We start from the raw sequence: 21864 nt of genomic DNA, 5'->3' as shown, positions 1-21864 counted from the left end.
ATGACAGCTATGGCAGCCCCTAGCATGTTTGGTCTGAGTGCAGCTTTTTCAGTTTTCACTTCTACTAGCTTACTCCTGTCTTGCAGTATCTCTTGAGAGAAACATACTGCAATGCTGTTTGCAGTGTTTTAAGTGCTGGACTGGGCTTGTATTCTGCCTGTGTAATTGCCTGCTTCTAATTGTTTTCACCTGCTACCTCTACAGGTATTCCCTGCTAGTTTCCTACTATTTCTCCTGCTTCCTTTTCCTCTCTGTTTCCTCAGGGGGAGTAGCGCGCATACCAGCGAAAACACGCTCACAGTGGCTACCATGCTCACACACATGCTTACACGGACTAGAATCTGCTTATTCGGGATAAAACGCGCGCACACCAGCGCAAACAGATTTACAGATCTTTAAACAGGCTCCTACATGCTTCCTCTGCCTTACACGCGCGCATTCTGCATTAATCGCGCCTCCCAGCGCGCACAAGCGTGCATGCACGTACAGCAAGAAACTTTGGTGTTGGCCACAGTGTACACCTTCCATTTCTTGACTTTCCCATGCTTATCCATTGACACTCCTCTTTTTCTGCTGTGTGATTGATATGTTTCACATACCACTTTGCTCCAATGAGCTTGCTTTCTTCCTGACATTCCTCCCTGTGATGTCACCTATCTCCTACTCTGTTACTCCCCCTTATCTAACTCTTACACTAAACGGACTGTACTCATTTGCTATGTGACAGTGTGATTCACTATCCTACCATTCATTTACATAGGATTGCCTACTAATGCTTAGTTACATGTCTTACACTCAGCTTCACCCCTTAGCAACCACTAGATGGTGGCCATGTTGTTTTTGGTCTGCTAGTCCCTGCATTGCAAATCCATGCATTACATGAAATCCACATTTGTGGGTTTCTAACCTTCATTTTTCAGTTTTATATAGTGCAGCCTGTTTGCACGGGGCTGTGCTGCCTTTAAACATCGCCGATCTCCGAAAAATAAAAATTCTTTTTTTTTATGTTTGCATCGGTTTACCATGCCAATGGCCACATATTTGGCCATTGGCATGCTGTCTGTAACATTTGCACACTTTATTTGGTGCTGTCATGGCTCCATTGTGTTATTTGCAGTAATGTACTCAGTTGTCAACTGAGTACATTTCTGCAACTAACACGACTCTTACACGGGCTGGTTTCAGCTTCGTGGATCACTAATCTACCTCATTTGCATGCCTTTCAGCTGCAAGTGGGGTGATTAGTATATCCACGCCCTGCCCGTGTAAGAGTCGTTTTAGCTTTCTCTTACACAGGATTTCGGGCTGTTCCTGGATCGCGATGGCTGCATGGAGCCTTACACAGCTCCTAGACTCCGTGCAAGCCATCGTGAATCCTGCCCTATATCTATTCTAATGTAGGTATTATGTAGTGCATATTTTTCTACTGTAAGTATTAAGTAGTACATATCTATTCTAGTGTGGGCATTATGCAGTACATATCTATGAATATTGTGCAGTTCATATCTAGTCTAGTCTGGGTATTATGTATTACATATCTGTTCTTTTGTGGGTATTATATAGTACATATCTGTTCTAGTGTTAACTATTGAGATAGTACCATACCACATCATTGCTAGCTATAGATCTCCCACCATGAACCAGGATAAGCATACCGCCTACCTTGATTTCCTGGAATACATCGGCATACAGCCCAGTACCTTAGTCATGGGAGATTTCAACTATCCTTCCGTAGACCGGGGGGCATACATGAGCAAAAACACACTCACCCAGAGGTTCCTGGACTTTAACACAAATTTTCTTGAACAGATAGTCTGCACCTTCACTAGGGGCTCTAATGTTCTGGACATAGTACTCATAAATATGGGAGGGGGGGTCACTGTACTTCCCCATGCATGATGCCCTCCCTGGTTAGGTCAGACTACAAATCAGCCTCATTTGAAGTTACTGCTAAAACTGGCACCCTCACAGGAACAAAAATTATAAAAAACTTCATCAAACTTAACTACAGCATACTAAGTGATGGTATAAAAAGCTTCAAAGCACCCACAATTGCAGACACCAATGATCAGTATACAGAAGTGCCTTTACAAGTATATACCTGTTCTAGTGTGAGTATAGTGCGGTACATATCTAGTCAAATGTGAGTATTATGTATTACATATCTGTTCTTGTATGGATATTATATAGTACATATGTATTCTAGTGATGATATTAAGTCATACACATCTATTCTGGTGTGGTATTATGTATTACATATGTATTCTATTATGGGTATTATGTAATACATATATATTCTAGTGTGTTTATTATGTGTAGACTATTCTAGTGTGAGCATTATGTGGTGCTAGTGCTGTTATTATGTAATATATATCTCTTCTAGTTCACGTATTACATCATGTATATCTATTCTGGTGTGAGTATTATGTAGTACATATCCATTATATATGCATTCTATATGCATAATGCAGTTCATATTTCTTACTGTGTGGTTATTAGGTAGAACATATCTGGTCTTGTGTGAGTATTATATTGTACATATGTATGCTAGTGTGGGTATTACATAGTACAGATGTATTTTTGTGTGGGTGTTATGTAGTGCATATCTATTCTAGTGTGGGTATTATGCAGTACACACCTGCTCTAGTGGAGGTATTGCATAGTACATATCTCTTATAGAGTGGGTATTACATAGTACAAATCTATTTTAATGTGGGTATTATGCAGTATATGTCTATTCTATTGAGGTCTTATGAGGTACATATCTATTCTAAGGTGGTTATTATGTACTTGTGAATAATGGGTCTGGAAAGATTTGCAGTCGGATTTCTGTGACCCATATGCTTTTTTGTTAAGCTGTAAAGTACTTACATTTAAAATGTTGAGATAACCAATGTTTTATATAACTGCTGAGTAGCCAAATACTATGAGCTATTAAGATAATTAAGGTTTCCTGCTACTATCACATTATCTTTTTGAAAAGCAGGTGCAGAACCTTAAATTAAGTTATTGAATTTCATTACCACCATTAAAAAGAAATTATCTTTTGCAAGTAAGAATGTGAAGCCCTTGTTCCTTATTTTAACTGCTATCATAGATCCCGTATCACCATGCACTAAGTATATAATGTCTTAATAGCTTCACTCAGTTGATTTAATAAAATGTCCTGTATGTATTTCCTTGAGATGCAGTGAACCACGTATTAAATGACAACACCATCTGTTTAGCTTAATGTGCAAAATTTGGAAGTGATGAGCTTTCAGTGAAAACACTACTATTACAGATTCTACTTTAGTTATGCTACAGGCTCTAGTTTGTTCAGCTGGTTAGTAAAATGCTGTTATGTAAAATATAATATGTTCATATAACACTATTAAGAACTCCCCATCTACTTATTACATTGCACCTTCACACCTGACATTGCTATATATACTACATTTGTTATTAGACATGCTGTGAATTTTATCTGGCATGTTAGATTTAACTAGACATGTGGAAAATAAAGACAGGAAAAACAGATGAACACACATATAGTAGAGATCAAAAGTTTTATCTTGAACCATATGCAGACTAAGAAATGTTTTGTATGAAGAAAAGGAAGTTTATTATTTGATTTCCAAGATCTTTGAACTATTGACAAGCAAGAATTCCTGATGAGGAGAACTTCCACATAAGATTTTCATTTTTAATAGGTGTTTCTCAGTATTTTGATGTTTTAACTTTACTACATTACCCTTAAAATAGCTGTTCTCTGCTTTATGTCTCTTACAGATCTTGTTAGTTCCCTGAACCAGTACATGTTCTTATAATGTCTCACCTTTGCATCGGATGACACTGAGTGAGATGAGAGATAAGGTTGGGGTGCTATTTAGTATAGCACATTGAACAGACACTCAAGAACTTGAAATTAGCATGGTTTAGCTCTCTCTTCCTCCTTCATTTATGTATATGCTAATATAATTTATTTGCCTTTCTGTTCTTTTAATATCCCATTTAAGTACCCTTAATAAAGATTTCTTGCAGGTGAATCATTTATTTCTGTTGGACTAATAGACTTCCATGAGGATTCAATAAAGCCTACATGATAGTTTTCCATTGTGTGATTTGCACATGTGTGCGATTCAGTAAGTGCTGTGTAGAGGTGTGTATCCCCGCCCAAACAAGGAAAACACAGTGGCATGCTAATTACAGCATAAGCAGTCGAATTACATGCTAATTAACCAATCTAATATGGTAGAGCTATTTAATAAGTGTGTTTACTCTGTGCTGGTATTCCCCATGAATTCCAAAACTTTTGGAATACAGCCATGGAAAGGAGTCTACACAGACAGTATAAAAAGTAAAAGGTGTGGGATTTCTATAAAACTGAGCTTAAAATGTGACAGCATTAGATACAGGTTGGGTGCAACAAAAGAAGAGTAACAATAACAACATAATCATTTTTGTGCCATAACAGAAATGCACCTTTGCTCCCCCATCACCAAATGAACACTACAATTGTAAGTCATGCAGACAGATAAAAGTGCAAAAATGTGTGCTAATTAAAATAAATATAAAAAGCATTAAACAGACTATTCATTTACATGTCGGCATATGCAATATGTAGCTGATGAAATAAAGGGATATCATCTAAAAATCAGTACTCCTCTGTGCAGATATATCCCAACGTAATACCTTCTCTTCTTTGTTCAACACATAAACAATTCAGCTTCCCTTCAGGTTCCCTAGCTACACAGTTGCTATCTGGTGTAGATTCAGGGCTGTCAGCATGGTAACAATGCAAATGAGGTTTGCACTCATTGGAATTGCTGAGTCCCAAAAAGTTGGAGCCATGTTTGGGATATAAACATAGTGCAGGCACTCCCTCAGTGTTTGTGTTTAATGGATGGCAACTGTGATTGCTTACATCAGGCGGGTGTCAGGTTAGACTTTCAAAGTGTCACATGTACGTCTGTCAAGGCTGGAAATGCAAGTAAGCAGTGCACAATTCAGAGGTTCTGTTTCATTAACATTTAACCTCCTCTTTATTTGTTGGCAAATTATGTTTCTCTGTTAGTGTTTTTATTACTATTTTATTATTTTTTGGCCATTGTTCGCACAATGCAGCGCTTAGCAGAAATACAGGAAATGGAGGAATAATGGAAGTTTTGAGTGTGCTTATCCTGCTTGCACAGTGTTGCATGATGGGCAAAAGAGAGACCTTAAGAATGATTAGTGAATAAGGGAATGTCATGTAACTATTCCAGTGGCAACATTGCTGAAGTACGGTAGTTACTATTGAGTCTGTGGAATACACCTACTACTTAATTGACTCTTGGCAGCAGGTGTTAATGAAGTTAATGCTGTGATATGTTCTTTTCGGGGCCAGAGGGTACTGTGTTTGAATACAGCTGTATCAAATACTTTTAACTACATTTGCATTACCATTGCTACTCATTGGTGTGTGATGCACACCATTATGAAATAATGCATTAAAGAAAATAAATGGGGAAGATAGGACAGTGGTGAAATGGGAATGCTAAAGTCTGACAGTACTGTCTCTCTGGAATACACCTGCTTCTTAAATGACTCTGTGGCAGCACCTCCTAGTGCATTTAATGGAGTGATACATTCCTTTTTGGGACCAGATGGTACCGGATTTGAATAAAACTGTATGTAATACTTTTAACTACTTTTGTTTTTCAGTTGCTGTGCATTGGTGCATGATACGCACCATCTCGCAATAATGCATTAAAAAGAAATTGGAAAGATAGGACAGTTGTGACATGGGGAGCAAGCAGGGGGAAGAACAAATGGAATGCAATACAGGAATGCACAGGAGGGAGGGAGGAAAAACATAGCTATCCATTTTTTCAACAGTAAAAATATAATATATGCAAAATATTAGCTGAATTTGGACTGTCACCTCCAGAGAGAGGGTGACTAAAACACAATAATGTTGTATAGCCAATTGGACTGAATCAAGTGTGTCAAGAAGACATATGTGAGAAATGGAGAGCTTTGTATAGGGCATTTTTTTTTTGAGAAAGAGAGATGTTGGGGAAGAGACATAGGTATGGCTGGGTCTGGTAGGTGAAGAAGTAGTTTCAGACAGACAAGACAACCAAGACAAGAGACAGGGACAGTACTAGACACAAGAGGTTGGTGGACACCATGGATGGGGTGAGGGTGGGGATATCGAGGACCCTTGCTCATCAAGCTGGGTGACAGTGAGAATTCAGTCCTCACCCACTGGACTGTAATCACTATCACCTCACTCCACCACTAGCTGACGTGCTCTATGTCTCCTTTCCTCCTCCTGGTCCTATGTAAAATGAGGGAGAGCAGCCCCTCCATTCAGCATAGGTGTGCCCCAACAGTGAGGCACACCACCGTATGCATCATCCCTGGCAGTTCAACCCAAGTTATAAACTCACCACATCTGCCACTGCTCCGAGAGGGAACCACTTGTCTATCCTCCAGGGCAGGACTACCTGAGGTGGAAGGTAGTGCAGGGGCTGCAGACATGGTGCTGCCAGGTTGGCTCCTAGACATGCTAGGCAATGGTGCAGGGGCCTGTGGAGTCGGGGCAGGCAGATCCTCTGAGGTAGGCCTAGCCCACTGTGCTACGGAGTATTTTGTGATGTGGTACACATGAATAACATGGACATCTTTTGATGAAACATAATAATATAAAACATAAAATTAAAAACATAAATAAATAAAATAAAAAAAGAGTGATAAGGGTTGGGGTGAAAGGAAAAAAAGAGATAAGATGAGTACCTTCATGTGTGATATACAACGCATTAATATGATTTTTTTCACTCTATTATATTAACCTTTACTCTTAAGACTACCACCCACTAACAGATAACTTTTACTTTTAAGACTACTAGCTCCTAGCAGAAGCACACTGCACTAAACATTGCAGCAAGTACTCCTTTACATGTGCATATATTGCACATATGTGTGTTCCAGTTATACAGCTTACAGTTTACAGCAGGGTATGTATGCCACTTCTATAGAGCTTTTACTTTAAACGTATAAGTTACACATAATTGAAAAATTAACAGTGTTGCATATTTGGGAAGTGTGGTATTTGAATCCATAACCTCTGACTAAAGTCTAATATTGTACTCTTTGTTTGTGCTACAGACCAATGCATGCATACTTGCTTTAACAGTTGAAATATGCATGTTCAATTTGATACAACTGTATAAAATATCAGACAAGCTATCTTTAACTTTTAATGCTACAATAACACTACTCTTGTGTGCATACATACCTCCCTCATCCTCTCCAATCTATCACCATGGGTCCTAGCATTTACATCCCTTCACATAGCAGCTGTGGAAAAAAAACAGAACAAAATACCATTATGAATACCAGTCTTGCCTATATTCAGCTTTTAGGGCTTACAAGTACTCTCTGTAGTTGATACTTATACACCTGTGGGATGTCATCCGTCCTATATTCCCTGATTCAAGCATTAAGGATATCCTTCTTCCTGTGACATAGGTCACTAAATTGGTGCCTACATTGTTCACCAGTGCAGGGGATACCTGTGCCACTGGTAACACCTGAGCCAGACTATCCCAAGCCTCTGACTTATACTGGGACACAAAATAGTCTCCCTGCAGTAGCCTAGCACTGTGGTGTTTCAGTAGGAGTCTAAAAAACGTTTGGCTCCTGGACACCCCGTCTCTGAGCCCTAACTCTCACACCCTCTCCATGAACTCTTGCCATGTCTACCATGGATCAACAGCAATGGAGAATGATGGTTTCCCACCAGTTCTAGTTATTCTGTTTACTGAGAGTGTGCACACTGTTTGAAAATGTTGCAAAGCGCTTACCATGGTGCAAACACGATGCATGATGGTAAGCAGTATGCAACAGTAGCAAGCAATGCAATTTCAAGATTATTTGATGTACAGGGAGTAGTGTATGTGTGTTTGACAAATGTGAAGTTCATGGCAGTCCAGCGAGCAGAAATATACTTACAGGAATATAGTACACAGTATATCCACAATCATACATTTAATAATAAATGTAATATACATAAATAAATAAATGACAGAATATTAGTGTCTCAGTCCTCAAACATATATTTAATATTATGTACACTATGTCAAGTGTTATAAGTGAGAGTGCCTATAACAGGAATTGGAACAATAGTAAAAGAGCATGGAACATGCTGTATTTCAACCCAAGACCATGCGTATGGAAGTCAAATACTATCACCTGTTGCCACAAGGGAGTTGAAATACCAACTATTCATGTTTCAGTTCATTGATATAAACTGCAATGTCAGAACAGTAAAAAAATGTTGCACACCCTGTACTCAGACCTAGGACCATCAATACTCCAGTCCTACACTTATACCTGTTGCCACAGGCAATATAATTGATTGAATTTATCTGGTTCTATTTTTGGCTGTCTACTTTCTGGGTAGCCTACATATCCAGTTTGTGCACTGCTGAGATAAGCACAGCCAAGCCTGACATCCTTTTTTTCCAGTTCCCATGTTTTCACCTAGTAGCACATCGAGCAAACAGTGGCCAAAAAAATGAAAGAAAAGAAAAAAGAAGGAGAAATAGATGAAATTAAGAAAATCGATCTGTGATATATGCTGTAGAAAATTTTAGTACATGTGAGATAATTTTACATAGATCTCACTCCGATGTACCTTCAGAAAACAGGATGGGTGCCTTATTCCTCTTTGTCACACAAACAACTTTGCAGCAAGAATTGAAGTCATTCTTCACACAACCAAATGCAGCAGAATGTACATTGATATTAAACCATAAACTGTTATTTGTACATTTATTAGATGTATTATATTTGGATGTACTGCACTTAGTGATTACACAACATGTTATGATTATTGCTTGCAAATATAAAGCTCTGTCTTTCCTTTCTGTGTTTCCTGGTCATTCATCAGTCATCTGAACAGTACTCTGACACATGCAGTGTGTAAGCCATTCTACAGCATTGGTCGTAAAATGTGTGAGGATATTAACTGGGAATAATACAATATGCAGTTGCCAACAACTGAAGGGCAGGCTGAATGGCACATAAAACAAAGAATGCTTTTTTTGGGGGGGGGGGGCAAAGGTGAGTTACTGTTATGGCACATACAAGGGTACACTGTTCTTCTGAGGGGAGAAACAGTCCTGAGTTACTGTTATGACACAAACAAGCATAGACTGTTCTTTTGGGGTGAGCAAAGGTGAGTTACTGCTATGGCACAAACAAGGATATGTTGCTCTTGTTGCTCTCCTTGTTTTGCATCCTGCCTGCTCTTTGATCTTGTGAGGGCTGTGAAGTTAGAAACTACAATGTGCATCATTGCTTTCAAACTTTTGTCTTTAATGATTTTCTAGTACAGCTGTGCTAAACCGAGAGCATGTACTGATCAATGATTTTGAGAGGTATGACTGTGTGAATCTTTGATGCCTGAGACCTACTTCTTACTAATGGATACACAGGTCAAATAAATCTCTGCTGTCACATGTTAAGGTACTTTCTGTACAATTCTCCCACCTGTTACTTGCTTACTGTACCAAGTGATGAAATACAAGAATATGCCATAATTATAAACAATACACTACAGGTTCTGGACTTACCTTGCAAATGCAGCAGTTGCCAAAGTGTTAGTTCAGGACTGACTCTGTCTGATGCAAGCAAGCAGTACACACCCAATACATGGGGAGGTAAAGCTTGTGTGAGCTGCAGGCACTGAAATCATGACTTCAGCAGCCCAAACACACATTCTGTGACATGTCTGGTTTGAGCGTGTGCCTCATTATGGTATTCTTATGTAGGTGTGTGTTCATTTCTGATGGATGTCAGCAAGCACAGTTCCATTGCATAGCCTGCATCCTCCCAGTAGATGACCCTGTGGGATATCCCTCTTAGCAAACATCTGATACCATTGGGAGGTATGCCAGACATGTGGGTTATGGTAACTGGCAGGGTTGCCAGCACACATATTCAAGATGATTTCCTTTACATTACACATAACTTGGTAGTTGATTGAGGGGTAGCCCTTTGTGTTAATGTAGACCCTAACCTGTTCCCCAGTTGGTGCCATAATTTCTAAATGAGTATAATCTATGGCACCCAGTACTTCAGAGTAGTGCACTACCCAGTAGAACCACTGCATATTTCTGGCCCTCTCCTCAGAACTATGGAGAAAGTATATGTGCTGTCTGGCATGTTGGAGCATAGCATCCACGAGGATCCTGGATGCTTATGCCTGTGACACCCCCAGCATGCCCCCCCTGTTGGTCTCTGATAGGTACCTGTAGCTAGTATTCTAAGGGCTACACATACCTTAGTTTTCACTGAGATAGGTTCCTCTTGGTTGGCTCTGTCTGTGAGATGAGGATGGCAGACATCGCAGAGTTCTTGTAGTGTGTTTCTATCCACCCTGTAACAATCTACAATTTCTACATCATGTAGGTTGTGAAATGTTAAACAGGGCCTGAAAACTCTTCGCTTTCTCGTTCTAGGCCTATTAACAGAAGCAGCAGCAGTAATATTGGCTTCAGCCTCTAGCACATGCAAATACATTAAAGCAGCAGCTCCTAACATTCTCTCTGTGTAGACTTCCTATATCTGCACTCCATATGTTTTGAGATTCACATGAAAAACCAGCATGGAGTCTAGATGGATGCTTTATAGCTTGTTGAAAAGCTCCATCATGATGAATTGGCTGATTAGCATGTAATTCAGCTGCTTATGCTGTAATTAGCGGGTTCCTATTAAATGATCAAAGATGCATTATTTCAAATGCGTCTTGATCGAACTTGGAAGCATGAAAAGGCAAAATAGTGAAACAGCATATAAACAAATTCTTTCCCTGGAAAATAAATCACTTGGCAGCTTCCGTTACTTTGACATTTTTGTGACTGTAGTGCGATGTCGGAGTTGGTATATTTAAGTGGCGGAGGGCGACGCCCCCCACTTTATGTAATGTTTTACAATTTTTTTTTTTTTTTTGTGAAACAGCGATTTTTTTCTCTTAGAAAAAAATTGCTATTCTAAGCATTCAAGATTGTAAGCTTTCACTTACATGGGTTCGATAAATCATCATTCGCTTTTTTAAGCATTCAATGATTTAACATAGACCCTAATTAGCATATATGAAACACAAAGCAGATGCATTTCATTAATAAGCTACACCTGATAAAAAGACAATCATGTATTTAGCCAAACTGATGTTCAGGAGACTTGTATATGTTTGGAAGACTGCAAAAAAATGCTTTTTATTTAGGATAAATCTGTTCAGAGGAGTACTGAACTTCAGCAGGTATGCTCCCATTTTGTCACCTACATATTGCTATGCTGGCATGTTTTTAAGAGTAATGTATAGCAAAGGCTTTTTACATTTTTATCTGCATGCATTAGTTAGAAATGTCATGGGCATATTTGTCAAGCCACTTTGGAGCTTGACAGGATTGTCAATACATGAAAATGGAATGCCATATCATATATATGTGCAAATGTTTCAGGGACAGGTCCTTTGATAGTACTTTTAGAATTTCAAACATTTTTTTAGAAAAATGGGTCATTACCCTGTTCTTTTGTGGGGGAAGGGGAGCAAAGATGAGTTACTGTTATGGCACAAACAAGAATTGACTGTTCTTTTGGGGGGAGCAACGGTGAGTTACTGTTTTGGCACAGGCAAGGATATGTTGCAGTTGTTACTCTCCTTATTTTGTATTCTGCCTCTTGTTAGTATTTAACATCTGTAGACTGTTTTATGTTTCTCCAGTGGGTAATACTGTTTGGGTACATTTTATATTTTATCTGGAAACAGTCATTTTTTAGTTGAGTGATACTTACGTATATTATACTTCTGTTGTCTTTTATGGCACCTACAAGTATGCCACTCAAGCATGTCAATCCACGCAAACCCCCCTTTCACTGATGCCAAAACTCCAATTACTGTGGATACTTTTCAGAAACATAGTGCTTTTCTACTGGAAAGAGGACAGGGATATATAGCATGTAGGGTGCAAATATGGCAGCAGATTGTCCAGAATGTGAATGTTGTGGATTGCCATGGCAGAACATATGAACAGGTGCACCACAAGGCCACTGACATGATCAGAACTGTACACAGGCAAGCAGCTGCAATGGGCCATGACCAAATGGCTACCGGGGAGGGCTTGCTAGGGAATTACCACTAACCCCCAATGAACCAAACAGCTCCCAGAAGAGTGCAGGACAGCATGTACTGGATGTGGGTGTAACACCTTCTGTGACAGCAAGCACATCAAAGAAGGAGATTCCAGGTAGGCTTTGTCATCTGAACAGTTGAATATTGTTGTACAGTAAAACAATTGAAATTAATAAGTTAGTTCTGTGTCACGTCTTTTTTGGGAGGGATTGAAGATTGCTACATTTATAAGCTCAGGCTGGAGTTGTCAGCCATGTTCTTGTTGAAAGTAGACATAATGCACATATAAAGGGGTAAATGTATTACCACCTATGTTACTGTAAATTATGATGATGTTTCTTTTACCTCTTGCTTAACTTCTTCCAGGACCATCTGGCCTACAGCACAGTACGTCTTTTGCAGATGGTAAGCCAAATACTTTTATATTAGTACTGCTAAGCAATTTAAATAATTACTGTAGTGTTTGATTTTGATCTCAGACCTGTTGCATGTATTGCTGTACTGTCTGTAATAGTGGCATCACTGTTAGATCATTAGCATATATTGCACTATAGTAGTGCAGGTATTAATGTATTCCTGTGTTTCTTGCTTTTTATCACAGGTGATCATGACAGTGGCAGTGTGGACTCTGTGCCACCTGATGTCAGTGTATCAGCAGCTGCTGATGATAATGGTGGCCAAACTGAGGCACAGTTAGGGGTGCAGAGGTTGTATCTGGCACAGAGATCTATATGCAGTCATCCCCTGCATATCCATTGGACGCAGCCAGTAGGGCTACACCTTCCAAGTCCACTAAACCCACAGATATTGGACAGGTGGTGAGCAAGGACATTGATCTGGGAATTGTGTCTACTGTGGCTTCAGTGCATGTTGAGTCTGGCTCTAGCCAAAGTATGGGTGAGGTGCCACACAAGAGGATTGACAGGGATGCTCAGAGGGGGCTTGCTGTCCCTCCTCCACCTGGTGCAAGTGTCACTTCCTGTGCCACTCAACGTATGTTTATGGCCATCATGGAGGCACAGGCATGTTACCACAGGTGCTCCAGACAAATGCTCAGGGTTGTGGATGTGGCACAGTCTGGCATGATTGACTGCCTCCACAGTGTTACAGATTCATTGGATTTGATGAATGGCATGTTGGAATGAGGGGTATCTGTGATGGACTGAGGGGTGTCTGTCATGGAATGAGCAGTGTCTGTGATTGAATGTCTGCTGGGAGGGGAACAGCATCCTCATGGGGTTTGGTCAGCCACATCATCTGCTGTGAGTCAACATGACCATGCCCGATCCCAATCACATAATGGCAATACTTCCACTGCTTTAGCAGTAAGTGTGCTGTCCAAATCAAGATGTGGAAGGCCATGGGGTTGTGGTCTGGGGTCTCCCATGAAGGGATCTGTTCCAACAGATATCAGCCATCTTCAGGTAGCAGCATTGCATCTGACCTTGAGCATGGAGGTGCCATTGCAACTCCTAGCAGAACAAGTTCTCATGGTTGGGGATGACAGAAATGAACTGCCACCTCTACCATGCATGACTCACACCTGTCCAATAGACCAAGATGTAGAGCTAGAGCAGAGATTGGCTGTGTTCATGCAGACACTCACACACCAATTTCACCTGGAGGACCCACACAGACACACACAACAGTTACTCATTTTGTCTCACTGGACATTTGTTGTTTTATCATTATGTCTGCCTTCTTGTTCTTACACACACTCACTGATCTTTTGTGTCAGCCTAAGCTTCTTGCCCCCCTAAACAACACCAAGTGCAAATGATGATAACTTTGCCATATCCCTCTTTTCTATTTTTTGGATGCAGGGATACAAAAGCTGTGTCTGATGCTCAGAGTGCATAGCTAATTTAATGCTTAGTATATCTGCATTTGTACTACTGAGCTGCTCATTGTACCTTTGACTTATATTGACCTTGGAAAGTTAGACAGTTAACAGCATCAAAATTTCACAATGTTATAGTGTCTTTTAAGGGTTGTTAAGTCGGAAACTGCAATGTGTATCATTACTTTCTAACTTCTCAGGAATTAACCCACACACCACCCTGTGCAAGTGATGATAAGTGTGTCAAATCCCTGTTTTATATCTTTTGGATTCAGAGATACAAAAGTTGTGTCTGATGCTCAGGGTATGTAGCTACTTAGTGCTTAGTATATATGCATTTGTATCGTTGAATTGCTCATTGTACCTTTGACTTATATTAGCCTTGGAATGTTAGACAGTTGAGAGCATCAAAATTTCACAACTTTATAGTGAATGCTCTTTTAAGGGTTATGAAGTCAGAAACTGCAACTTGTATCATTACTTTTTAATTTTTCTCTTTAATGATGTTCCATGGTGCATATTGTAAGTCACGCCATCATATTCAGATCTTAGGATTGTATGATGGCATTGTAGTCAAACCTCATCAGAACAGTAATACAGTATAATGCTCTCTTTTGCATATACCTCAACAGACACATGCAGCAACTGGAGAGACCACAGCTGTCTCTCAGCAAGATGACACAGGGCTTATAAACCATGCCATTGTGTATGTGGATAAATTAAACAACATATCACTGTAATCTGTCTTGTATAGAATGAGGTGATGTCTGCCTGGCCTCAGGCCAGTGTTTGACCATGCCCTGCATATCCAAGCATCTGATATAGCTGATGACATCAGCAGTGTCAGTTGAGAATATGGTAATAACAGTGTACCACATGCTGCAGTAAAAGGATCTCTGTAATATCAAGCAAGAACACACACACACACACACACACACACACACACACACACACACACACACACACACACACACACACACAGATGCATGCACACACTTGACTGTAATGAGAATTGAACCCCTACCTAAGTACACAGACTACACAGTACTAAATGCAAGCACCACAGTACAAGTCTGACTTTTGTAAAACTGCAGCTGAATGCATAATACATGACAGCAGGCCATGGGTGAGACAAGTTGTCGGCAGGCCTGAATAGGTTCATATGAGACTACTACAATAATGGCTCTAGGTTCATAGGTTCATTGCAGGTTACTAGCCTAATGGCCTTAGGCCCTTTTCAAGCCTAGTGAAGTTGTACCATTGTTCCCTGACAGACCAAGATATGTAGTCCATATTTGTGAATCCATGATCAGCACTGGTTGCCCCTGTCTAGGAGTGACATAGATAAAACGCTTGAGGTAAATTTACAGTTCCTCATCCAATTGTCCAAGTTATGCTTAAATAGGGTCATTGAGGAGCTCAGTTTCATATGAATTGTGAGTTTGTTCCATAGCAGTGGTAATCTTTGGGAGACATATCTACCTCTCTAGCATATCCTGTTGATATTGCAGGCTAGGTTAATGTCCCTACAGCAAGTGAGTCTTGTCCCATTTGATTTGCGTAGGTGCAGCATTTCCATTAAGGCAGGGCTTGAGAGTGCTCTGTAGGCTACACACAAGTCACCTCTCAGCAGTCTATATGAAACAACGTACAGTGACAGGGTCTTCAGTCTTTCCATGTAGGTCATGTGTTGAAGTCTCCAGATTTTCTTGGTGAGAAACTTCTTAGGAATCCCCAGCTGTTGCAGGTGTCTATTGAGGTGCATGCAAAAGGGAATATTGTGCTCTATTATTAGTCTGATGCGGGACGAGTACAGTTGCTTGATAACATCCTTGTTCTTGGATGCTGTGCCCTTACTTAGGAAGTGTGCAACGTAAAGGCCCTTCCTTACCACTGTGGACACATGATGATCAAAGTTGACATTGCTATTAATATACATTTCCAAATCTCTCGCCATTGGTTTGAAACTTAGTGGGGTATTGCTAACAGTGTAATTTGCAGGAAACTCTCCTTTGCTGAAAGGGATAATAGTGCATTTTTGGGGGGTTTAAGCTTATGTGTGTAGCTTTGGCAACAATCATTTATCTATGTAAGCCCATTTTGTAGTATGTTGACATCATTTGGGGATTCAATTATTGCACACAGTTTACAGTTGTCACTGAACTTGGTGATCCACAGGCCATCTGTTATCACATGAATTTCTGAGAAATAGATTCCAAACAGTAGGAGGCCCAGCACATACCACTGTAAATCACCACTGGTGACAGGTCTACTGGTAGAGGTGGAATCCCCAGCTATGACTGTATGTGTTCTGTTGGTGAGCCAGTTGGCTACCCATCTAATAATGTATGGGCTAATCCCCAGCTGGGTGAGTTCCTCAATGATGCTTGAGTTGGGGATTATGTCAAAGCCCTTGGCCAAGTCTAGATAGGCAGTATATACTGATTTGCCTTCATCCAGGGCTTTGGTAGCAATGTAAGAATTCCACTAGGTTTAACAGGCATGATCTGCCCTTAAAAAAGCCAAACTAGGTGGAGTCAAGAGTTTGAAGAACACCAATGTCCTTGTCGATAAGGTCCAATATGATTCTCTCAATGGCCTTAAAGACAAGGCTGGTCAGGCTTATGGGTCTAGTTCCCTGGATTGTTTGCGGGACCTCTCTGAGCAAAGGGATTGTGGTTTTCCACTCTATCGGGACAAAGCCAGTACTTAGACTATGGTTGAAGAGAGTGCCCAGTGGTTCCACTAACTCTTGCTTTACACCACAGAGTAAGTAGCCTGGGATGTTATTCAGTCTCACAGAGGCTGTGTTTTGGCCTTGGCAAGTGCAGTTATGACTGTTCTTTGAAAATAATAGGTAGAGAACTGTTGGCAGGTATGCTTTGGGGTATGATTGCTGCAGACAGGGGTATGAAATTTATGCCAAACTTGTCTGCTAACAGGTTGGTTATGTCCTCTGGTACCATCCACTATGAATTCAATGCAAAGCTGGGACCTTCCCTTTTAAATTACAGACATAGCTAAAGAATGCCTTGTGATCATCCTTAGCTATGGATGCTAATTTATTTTTGTAATTAGCTTTAGAGGACTTTCCAAGGTGTCTCATTTGCTTGTTCAAGCTATGGAGGGTGTTCTTCTGCTGAAACTGTACCCTCCACTTTCTGGACATCATTTTCTTTCTCTTGTTGTATAATGTATTTATGCTAGAAGCCCACCAGGGTAGCTTGTATTTTTGTGAGGAATTTTGATCCATTCTTGTACAGTTACGTCTATACACTTGTAAAGGTATGTATACTGTGCATTTGTGTACATGTGTGTATAGGAGTCTTTACTGTCATTGCTGGCAGAAGGTTTGAAACTATTTATGGCATCGCTTAGGAGACTATAGTTTGCCTTAGTGAAACTTTCCAACCTTTTGAATCCTAAGGTGGGGTCAGGCATGATTCTTGCATTCAACGTGACTGACTTATGGTCCAGACCTTACCAGGGTGGGTGTCACATAATGGGTAGTGCAGCAATCTCAAAATAAATACTCCACAAGTACGGAACATGTGTAGGGCCAAAATATGAAAAAAAAAAATCAATCCATAAAAAAATGGATTGATTTTTGGCGTATTTTGTCTGGAGTGCTGGATGTTTTTTTATGGATTGATTTTTGGCATATTTTGGAACTGCACCCATGCTGTACTTATTTATTTATTGACATTTGTTGATCAGAAAAGTCCCCTGCATCAGAAACCCATTTTCAGTGGAGGCCTGGGGAGAAAAGCTCTGTTTGCAAATAGAAGAAGTATATGACAATATTATATATGCAGTAACATCCAAAGTTTTCATACATGTTGTCAAAGATTGAAAAATACATTGTGTAAAGTTTTTATACATTACTATGACATATATATTTTTTAGGATTAGTAACAAACAGTGCAGAGATTTACATAGTCTAGATAGGGTCAGTGTTATACCTTCTAATTAACAAAAATATTATGCATGTCAACACAATGATCCATTATAACAAGATAATGAGATTATGAGAATCAGATATAAAGTAAGATCATCTTCACAGGTAAAGATTTTAATGGCATTGATAGGTGACATAATACTTTCATGTGCTAGACATAGCTTAAGGTGGTCTATGTATTTGTAGACAGGGGCATATTGGTTCATTAAGGAAATGATTTTTTAAAGTGAGCTTAAAGTTTTTTAAGGAAGTCAGTTGTGTGATAGAGGGGGGAAGGGCATTCCATAGCTTAGATAGAGTGTGAGTACAGGCATTTTATAGCCCTTTTACTTGGTTTGAAGACATTTAGGAGTTGCTTGTTAGTGGAATGGAGAAAAGGGCAATTATCTGTGTTGTATATTAGTTAATGGGCTAGTGTTAGTTGGATGTAATGAAGGAAATGGGGAAATTCAAGCCCTTTTAAGTCCTTAATAGTATGACAGTAGTGAGTTTGGTATGATAGTCCAGTGGCGAATTTCGCTATTTTATAGTAGCATGATTGTAATTTGTTAATTAGGGATGTATGCAGGTTAGTAAAAATAGGGGAACTGTAAAGAAGGAAGAGGGAACTTTAAGAGGATATTTACCAGCTTTATTTTTGTGGGTTTATCCATGTATGATTTCTGTCTATAGAGTTTGCCTAGTTTAATGTATGTTATTTTTATTGTGTTTAGAATATGTTGCTCAAAGGATAATTTATCATCGATAGTGATGCCTAATAATTTTGCTGGCTTCACTACTTCAATTCTTGTCCTGTTATGAGAGTAAATTGTAAAATCTTGTGGAGTTGGTTTAGATGAAAACAGTAATAGCTTGGATTTTTGGGGGTTTAAAAGGTGTGCACCATTTAGCCAAGTTTCTATGTTTGTAAAGGCTTTTTGTGTTATCTTTTGAAGGTTGAAGAAGTTATTGGAGGAAGATATAATAGTAGAATCATCAGTGTATTGGATGATTGAACTTTGAAGAGAAACAGAATAATGATCATTTATGAACGCATTAAATAACAAAGGTCCCAGAATAGACCCTTGAGGAATGTTTGTTTTATTGACTATGTATCCTGGTTGTTGTCTGTTATTCAGATAATTAGAGAACCAGGAAAGGGTATGTTAACAGCATCCTTGATTTGCAAGTCACTGAATTAGTTTAGCATGTGATACTGTGTTGAATTATTTGGACAGTTCTAGCAAAAGTACAGATGTTAGTAGACCAGTGTCCATAGACTTGCACACAGCATCAGTAAAGGACAAAATGGCTGTTATAGTACTGTGATCAGGTCGAACACCATGTTGGGTAGGGGCAAGGAGATTGTTATCACAGAGATGTTTTAGTAGCTGATTTTGTATACGTTTTTCTAGTATTTTAGATAATGGAGAGAGAATGGAAATGGGACAATAGTTTGTTAAGTCATTTGTGGTTCTGCCTTTGTGCAATGGGGTTATAATGGATTTTTTCCAAATTTGAGGGATTATAGACTCTGCGATAGATCTGTTTATCTGAATACTGACAGGGTAAGCTATTGTTCTGGCACCACGTTTCAGGTATTCGGAGAGGAGGTTGTCAGCAGATAAATAGCAAGGTTTTAGTTTGTTTATTAACTTGAGTAAAAGGGATGTGGGCACAGGTTTTAGGGAGAAGATTGGGATTGTTGGGGTGCTATTATAGACTGAGGGATGTATGGTGGGATCACTACAAGTTGAGACTGTGGCAGTTTTCTTATCGTTGGGGTTTCATTGGTTTTGGGTGGGGTGTGTTGACTAGTTTGTTGATGCTATCTATGAAGTAGGAGTTAAAAATATGGGCTATTTCTTGTGGGTCTTTGTCTGGAAAGGATGATGGGTTTTGTGGCATACCAGGATTTAGGAGTGAACAGACTGATTTCCAGAATTTTTTAGAGGTATTTCCTGAACTAGATAATTGTTATGAGAAATAGCTCCTTTAATAATTTTTGACTAATTTCTTTGATTTATTCTGAAGTTGTTTGAAATGAATTTCATTTACTTGAGTTTTGTTTTTATGCCATTCTTTCCAGGTGTGGTCTCTGGATTGAAGGATTTGTTTCGTTGTTTTGGTAATCCAGGGTGCATGATTGACTTTTGTCTTTTTGTATCGCAGTGGAGCTAAAGTGTTTAGAGTATTGAGGAAGATTTTATTAACATAGTGTACTGCTTCTTCTAGTGATAAAGATTTTAATGGGGTCCAGTTATGAGCATTTAAATTGTTGTTAAAGGATGCTTGGTTGAAATTGGTTAGGTTCCTGGATGCTCTATATGAGTGGGATTTTGGCATATGAGTATGGGTTCTGTGCTTAAAGGTAGGTAGATAGTCAGTGAGAGGGTTAAGGAGGGTACCAGTGTCAGAGTATTTTTGTAGATCACAGACAAGGATCCAGTCAAGGATGGATTCTGTCTGGTTGTTTAGTATTTGCATGGGGCATGTGACCAGTTGTGTGAAACTGTATAGATTAATACAGTTAGCAGGGGAGGCTGAGGTCAGGTTTTGCCAATTGATGTTAGGATAGCCTAAAATAATGGTTTTATTAGATACATTTTGAGTTTTCCATGTTAGGAAATTTTCAAGATTAGGTATATTATGGCCTGGGGGAATGTATATTACTGGAGTGCATAAGTTATTATTGTTTATTTGTAATGGAGCTAATAGAAGTTCCATATTGCTGAAGGTTGGGACAATAAATGCGGAGCATTTCTTTTATGGTTGTTGTTGGATTAGCTCGCACTGTTGGCCTAGTGTTGGATCTGAACCACTCCTTTCTTTAGCATCTCTGTGGTGTTCTGCTCATTTTGACTGTGTATTGCAACTTCACTTTTGGGACAGATGCCACTGAGAACAATGATTTACAAACTTTGCTGTCTGAGCTTATTTCTAGCAAGGATGATACCCATAGTTTTGCCAGTTTTGGAAACAATACATTGGTGAATAAATTGAATACTGTCTCTACAAAAACTTTAACTTGTATTAAGGCTTTTGAGAAATTAACAGCTGCTATGAAAAGGTTGCAAGCCAATGTTTGGCTTTTAAAATGTTTAAAGGCTTATGAATCATGAGTGTATTGCCCGCATGGTTTGCAGGTCCATATGCAACCTATGGTTCATGATATAAACAATTCCTTGGTTAAGGAAAGGTCTAAGGTTCAACAAACAGCCTCTATGATGTTTGTTCATGTTTTAATTGCCTTTTATGAGAGACAGGTTTCCAAAATTATGCTGGATGCCACATGTAGTTGTGATGAAGTTAAGTCATTTCAAGAACATATGGACTATGTAAAACAGTCTGTGCAGTTATCATCTGGACTTGCTAATTATGAGCAGGAATTACAGTCCCGTAAAATTAAAAAATGTAGAAGAGATGTAGCTGATTATTTTGATGGCAAACCATTTGTGTATTGTAAATCTGTAAAGTTTTCATGAAGTTGGGATGCACAATATTTGGATAAGGGCCAGATTAAGGATAGAAGGAAAAGGCCTAGATCCATACTTAAGCAGTGGCAACTGAATCTTCAATGGAGGAGTCTGCCTCTGCTATTGACACAGGCATAGAAGTGGTTACTGAATCTCCAGTTGCTAAAAATTAGAACCCTTTACATAAACAGTTTAAAACAAGCAAGCACTTTGGATGCATTATTTTGGTTGATGCTGCCCAAGTAAATATTGCTTCAGTTATACATAATGCTTCTCAGACTACTCTTTGATTCTGCCGCAGTAAGGGACTTGGGTTCATTCCCACATATTTGGTGACTGAATATGTTTTTGTTAATGATGCCCTATATTTTTGCAGAAAATTGAAGCTGTTACATTTTGATAACAAAAATATGCAAGGTGATTCTCAGTTTATTTTTAAACACTC

This window comes from Protopterus annectens, chromosome 3.part0 (assembly GCF_019279795.1).
Source record: "Protopterus annectens isolate FY-2018-M chromosome 3.part0, PAN1.0, whole genome shotgun sequence".
NCBI classification, from domain to species: Eukaryota; Metazoa; Chordata; order Ceratodontiformes; family Protopteridae; genus Protopterus; species Protopterus annectens.
This window is presented reverse-complemented; position numbering follows the sequence as displayed.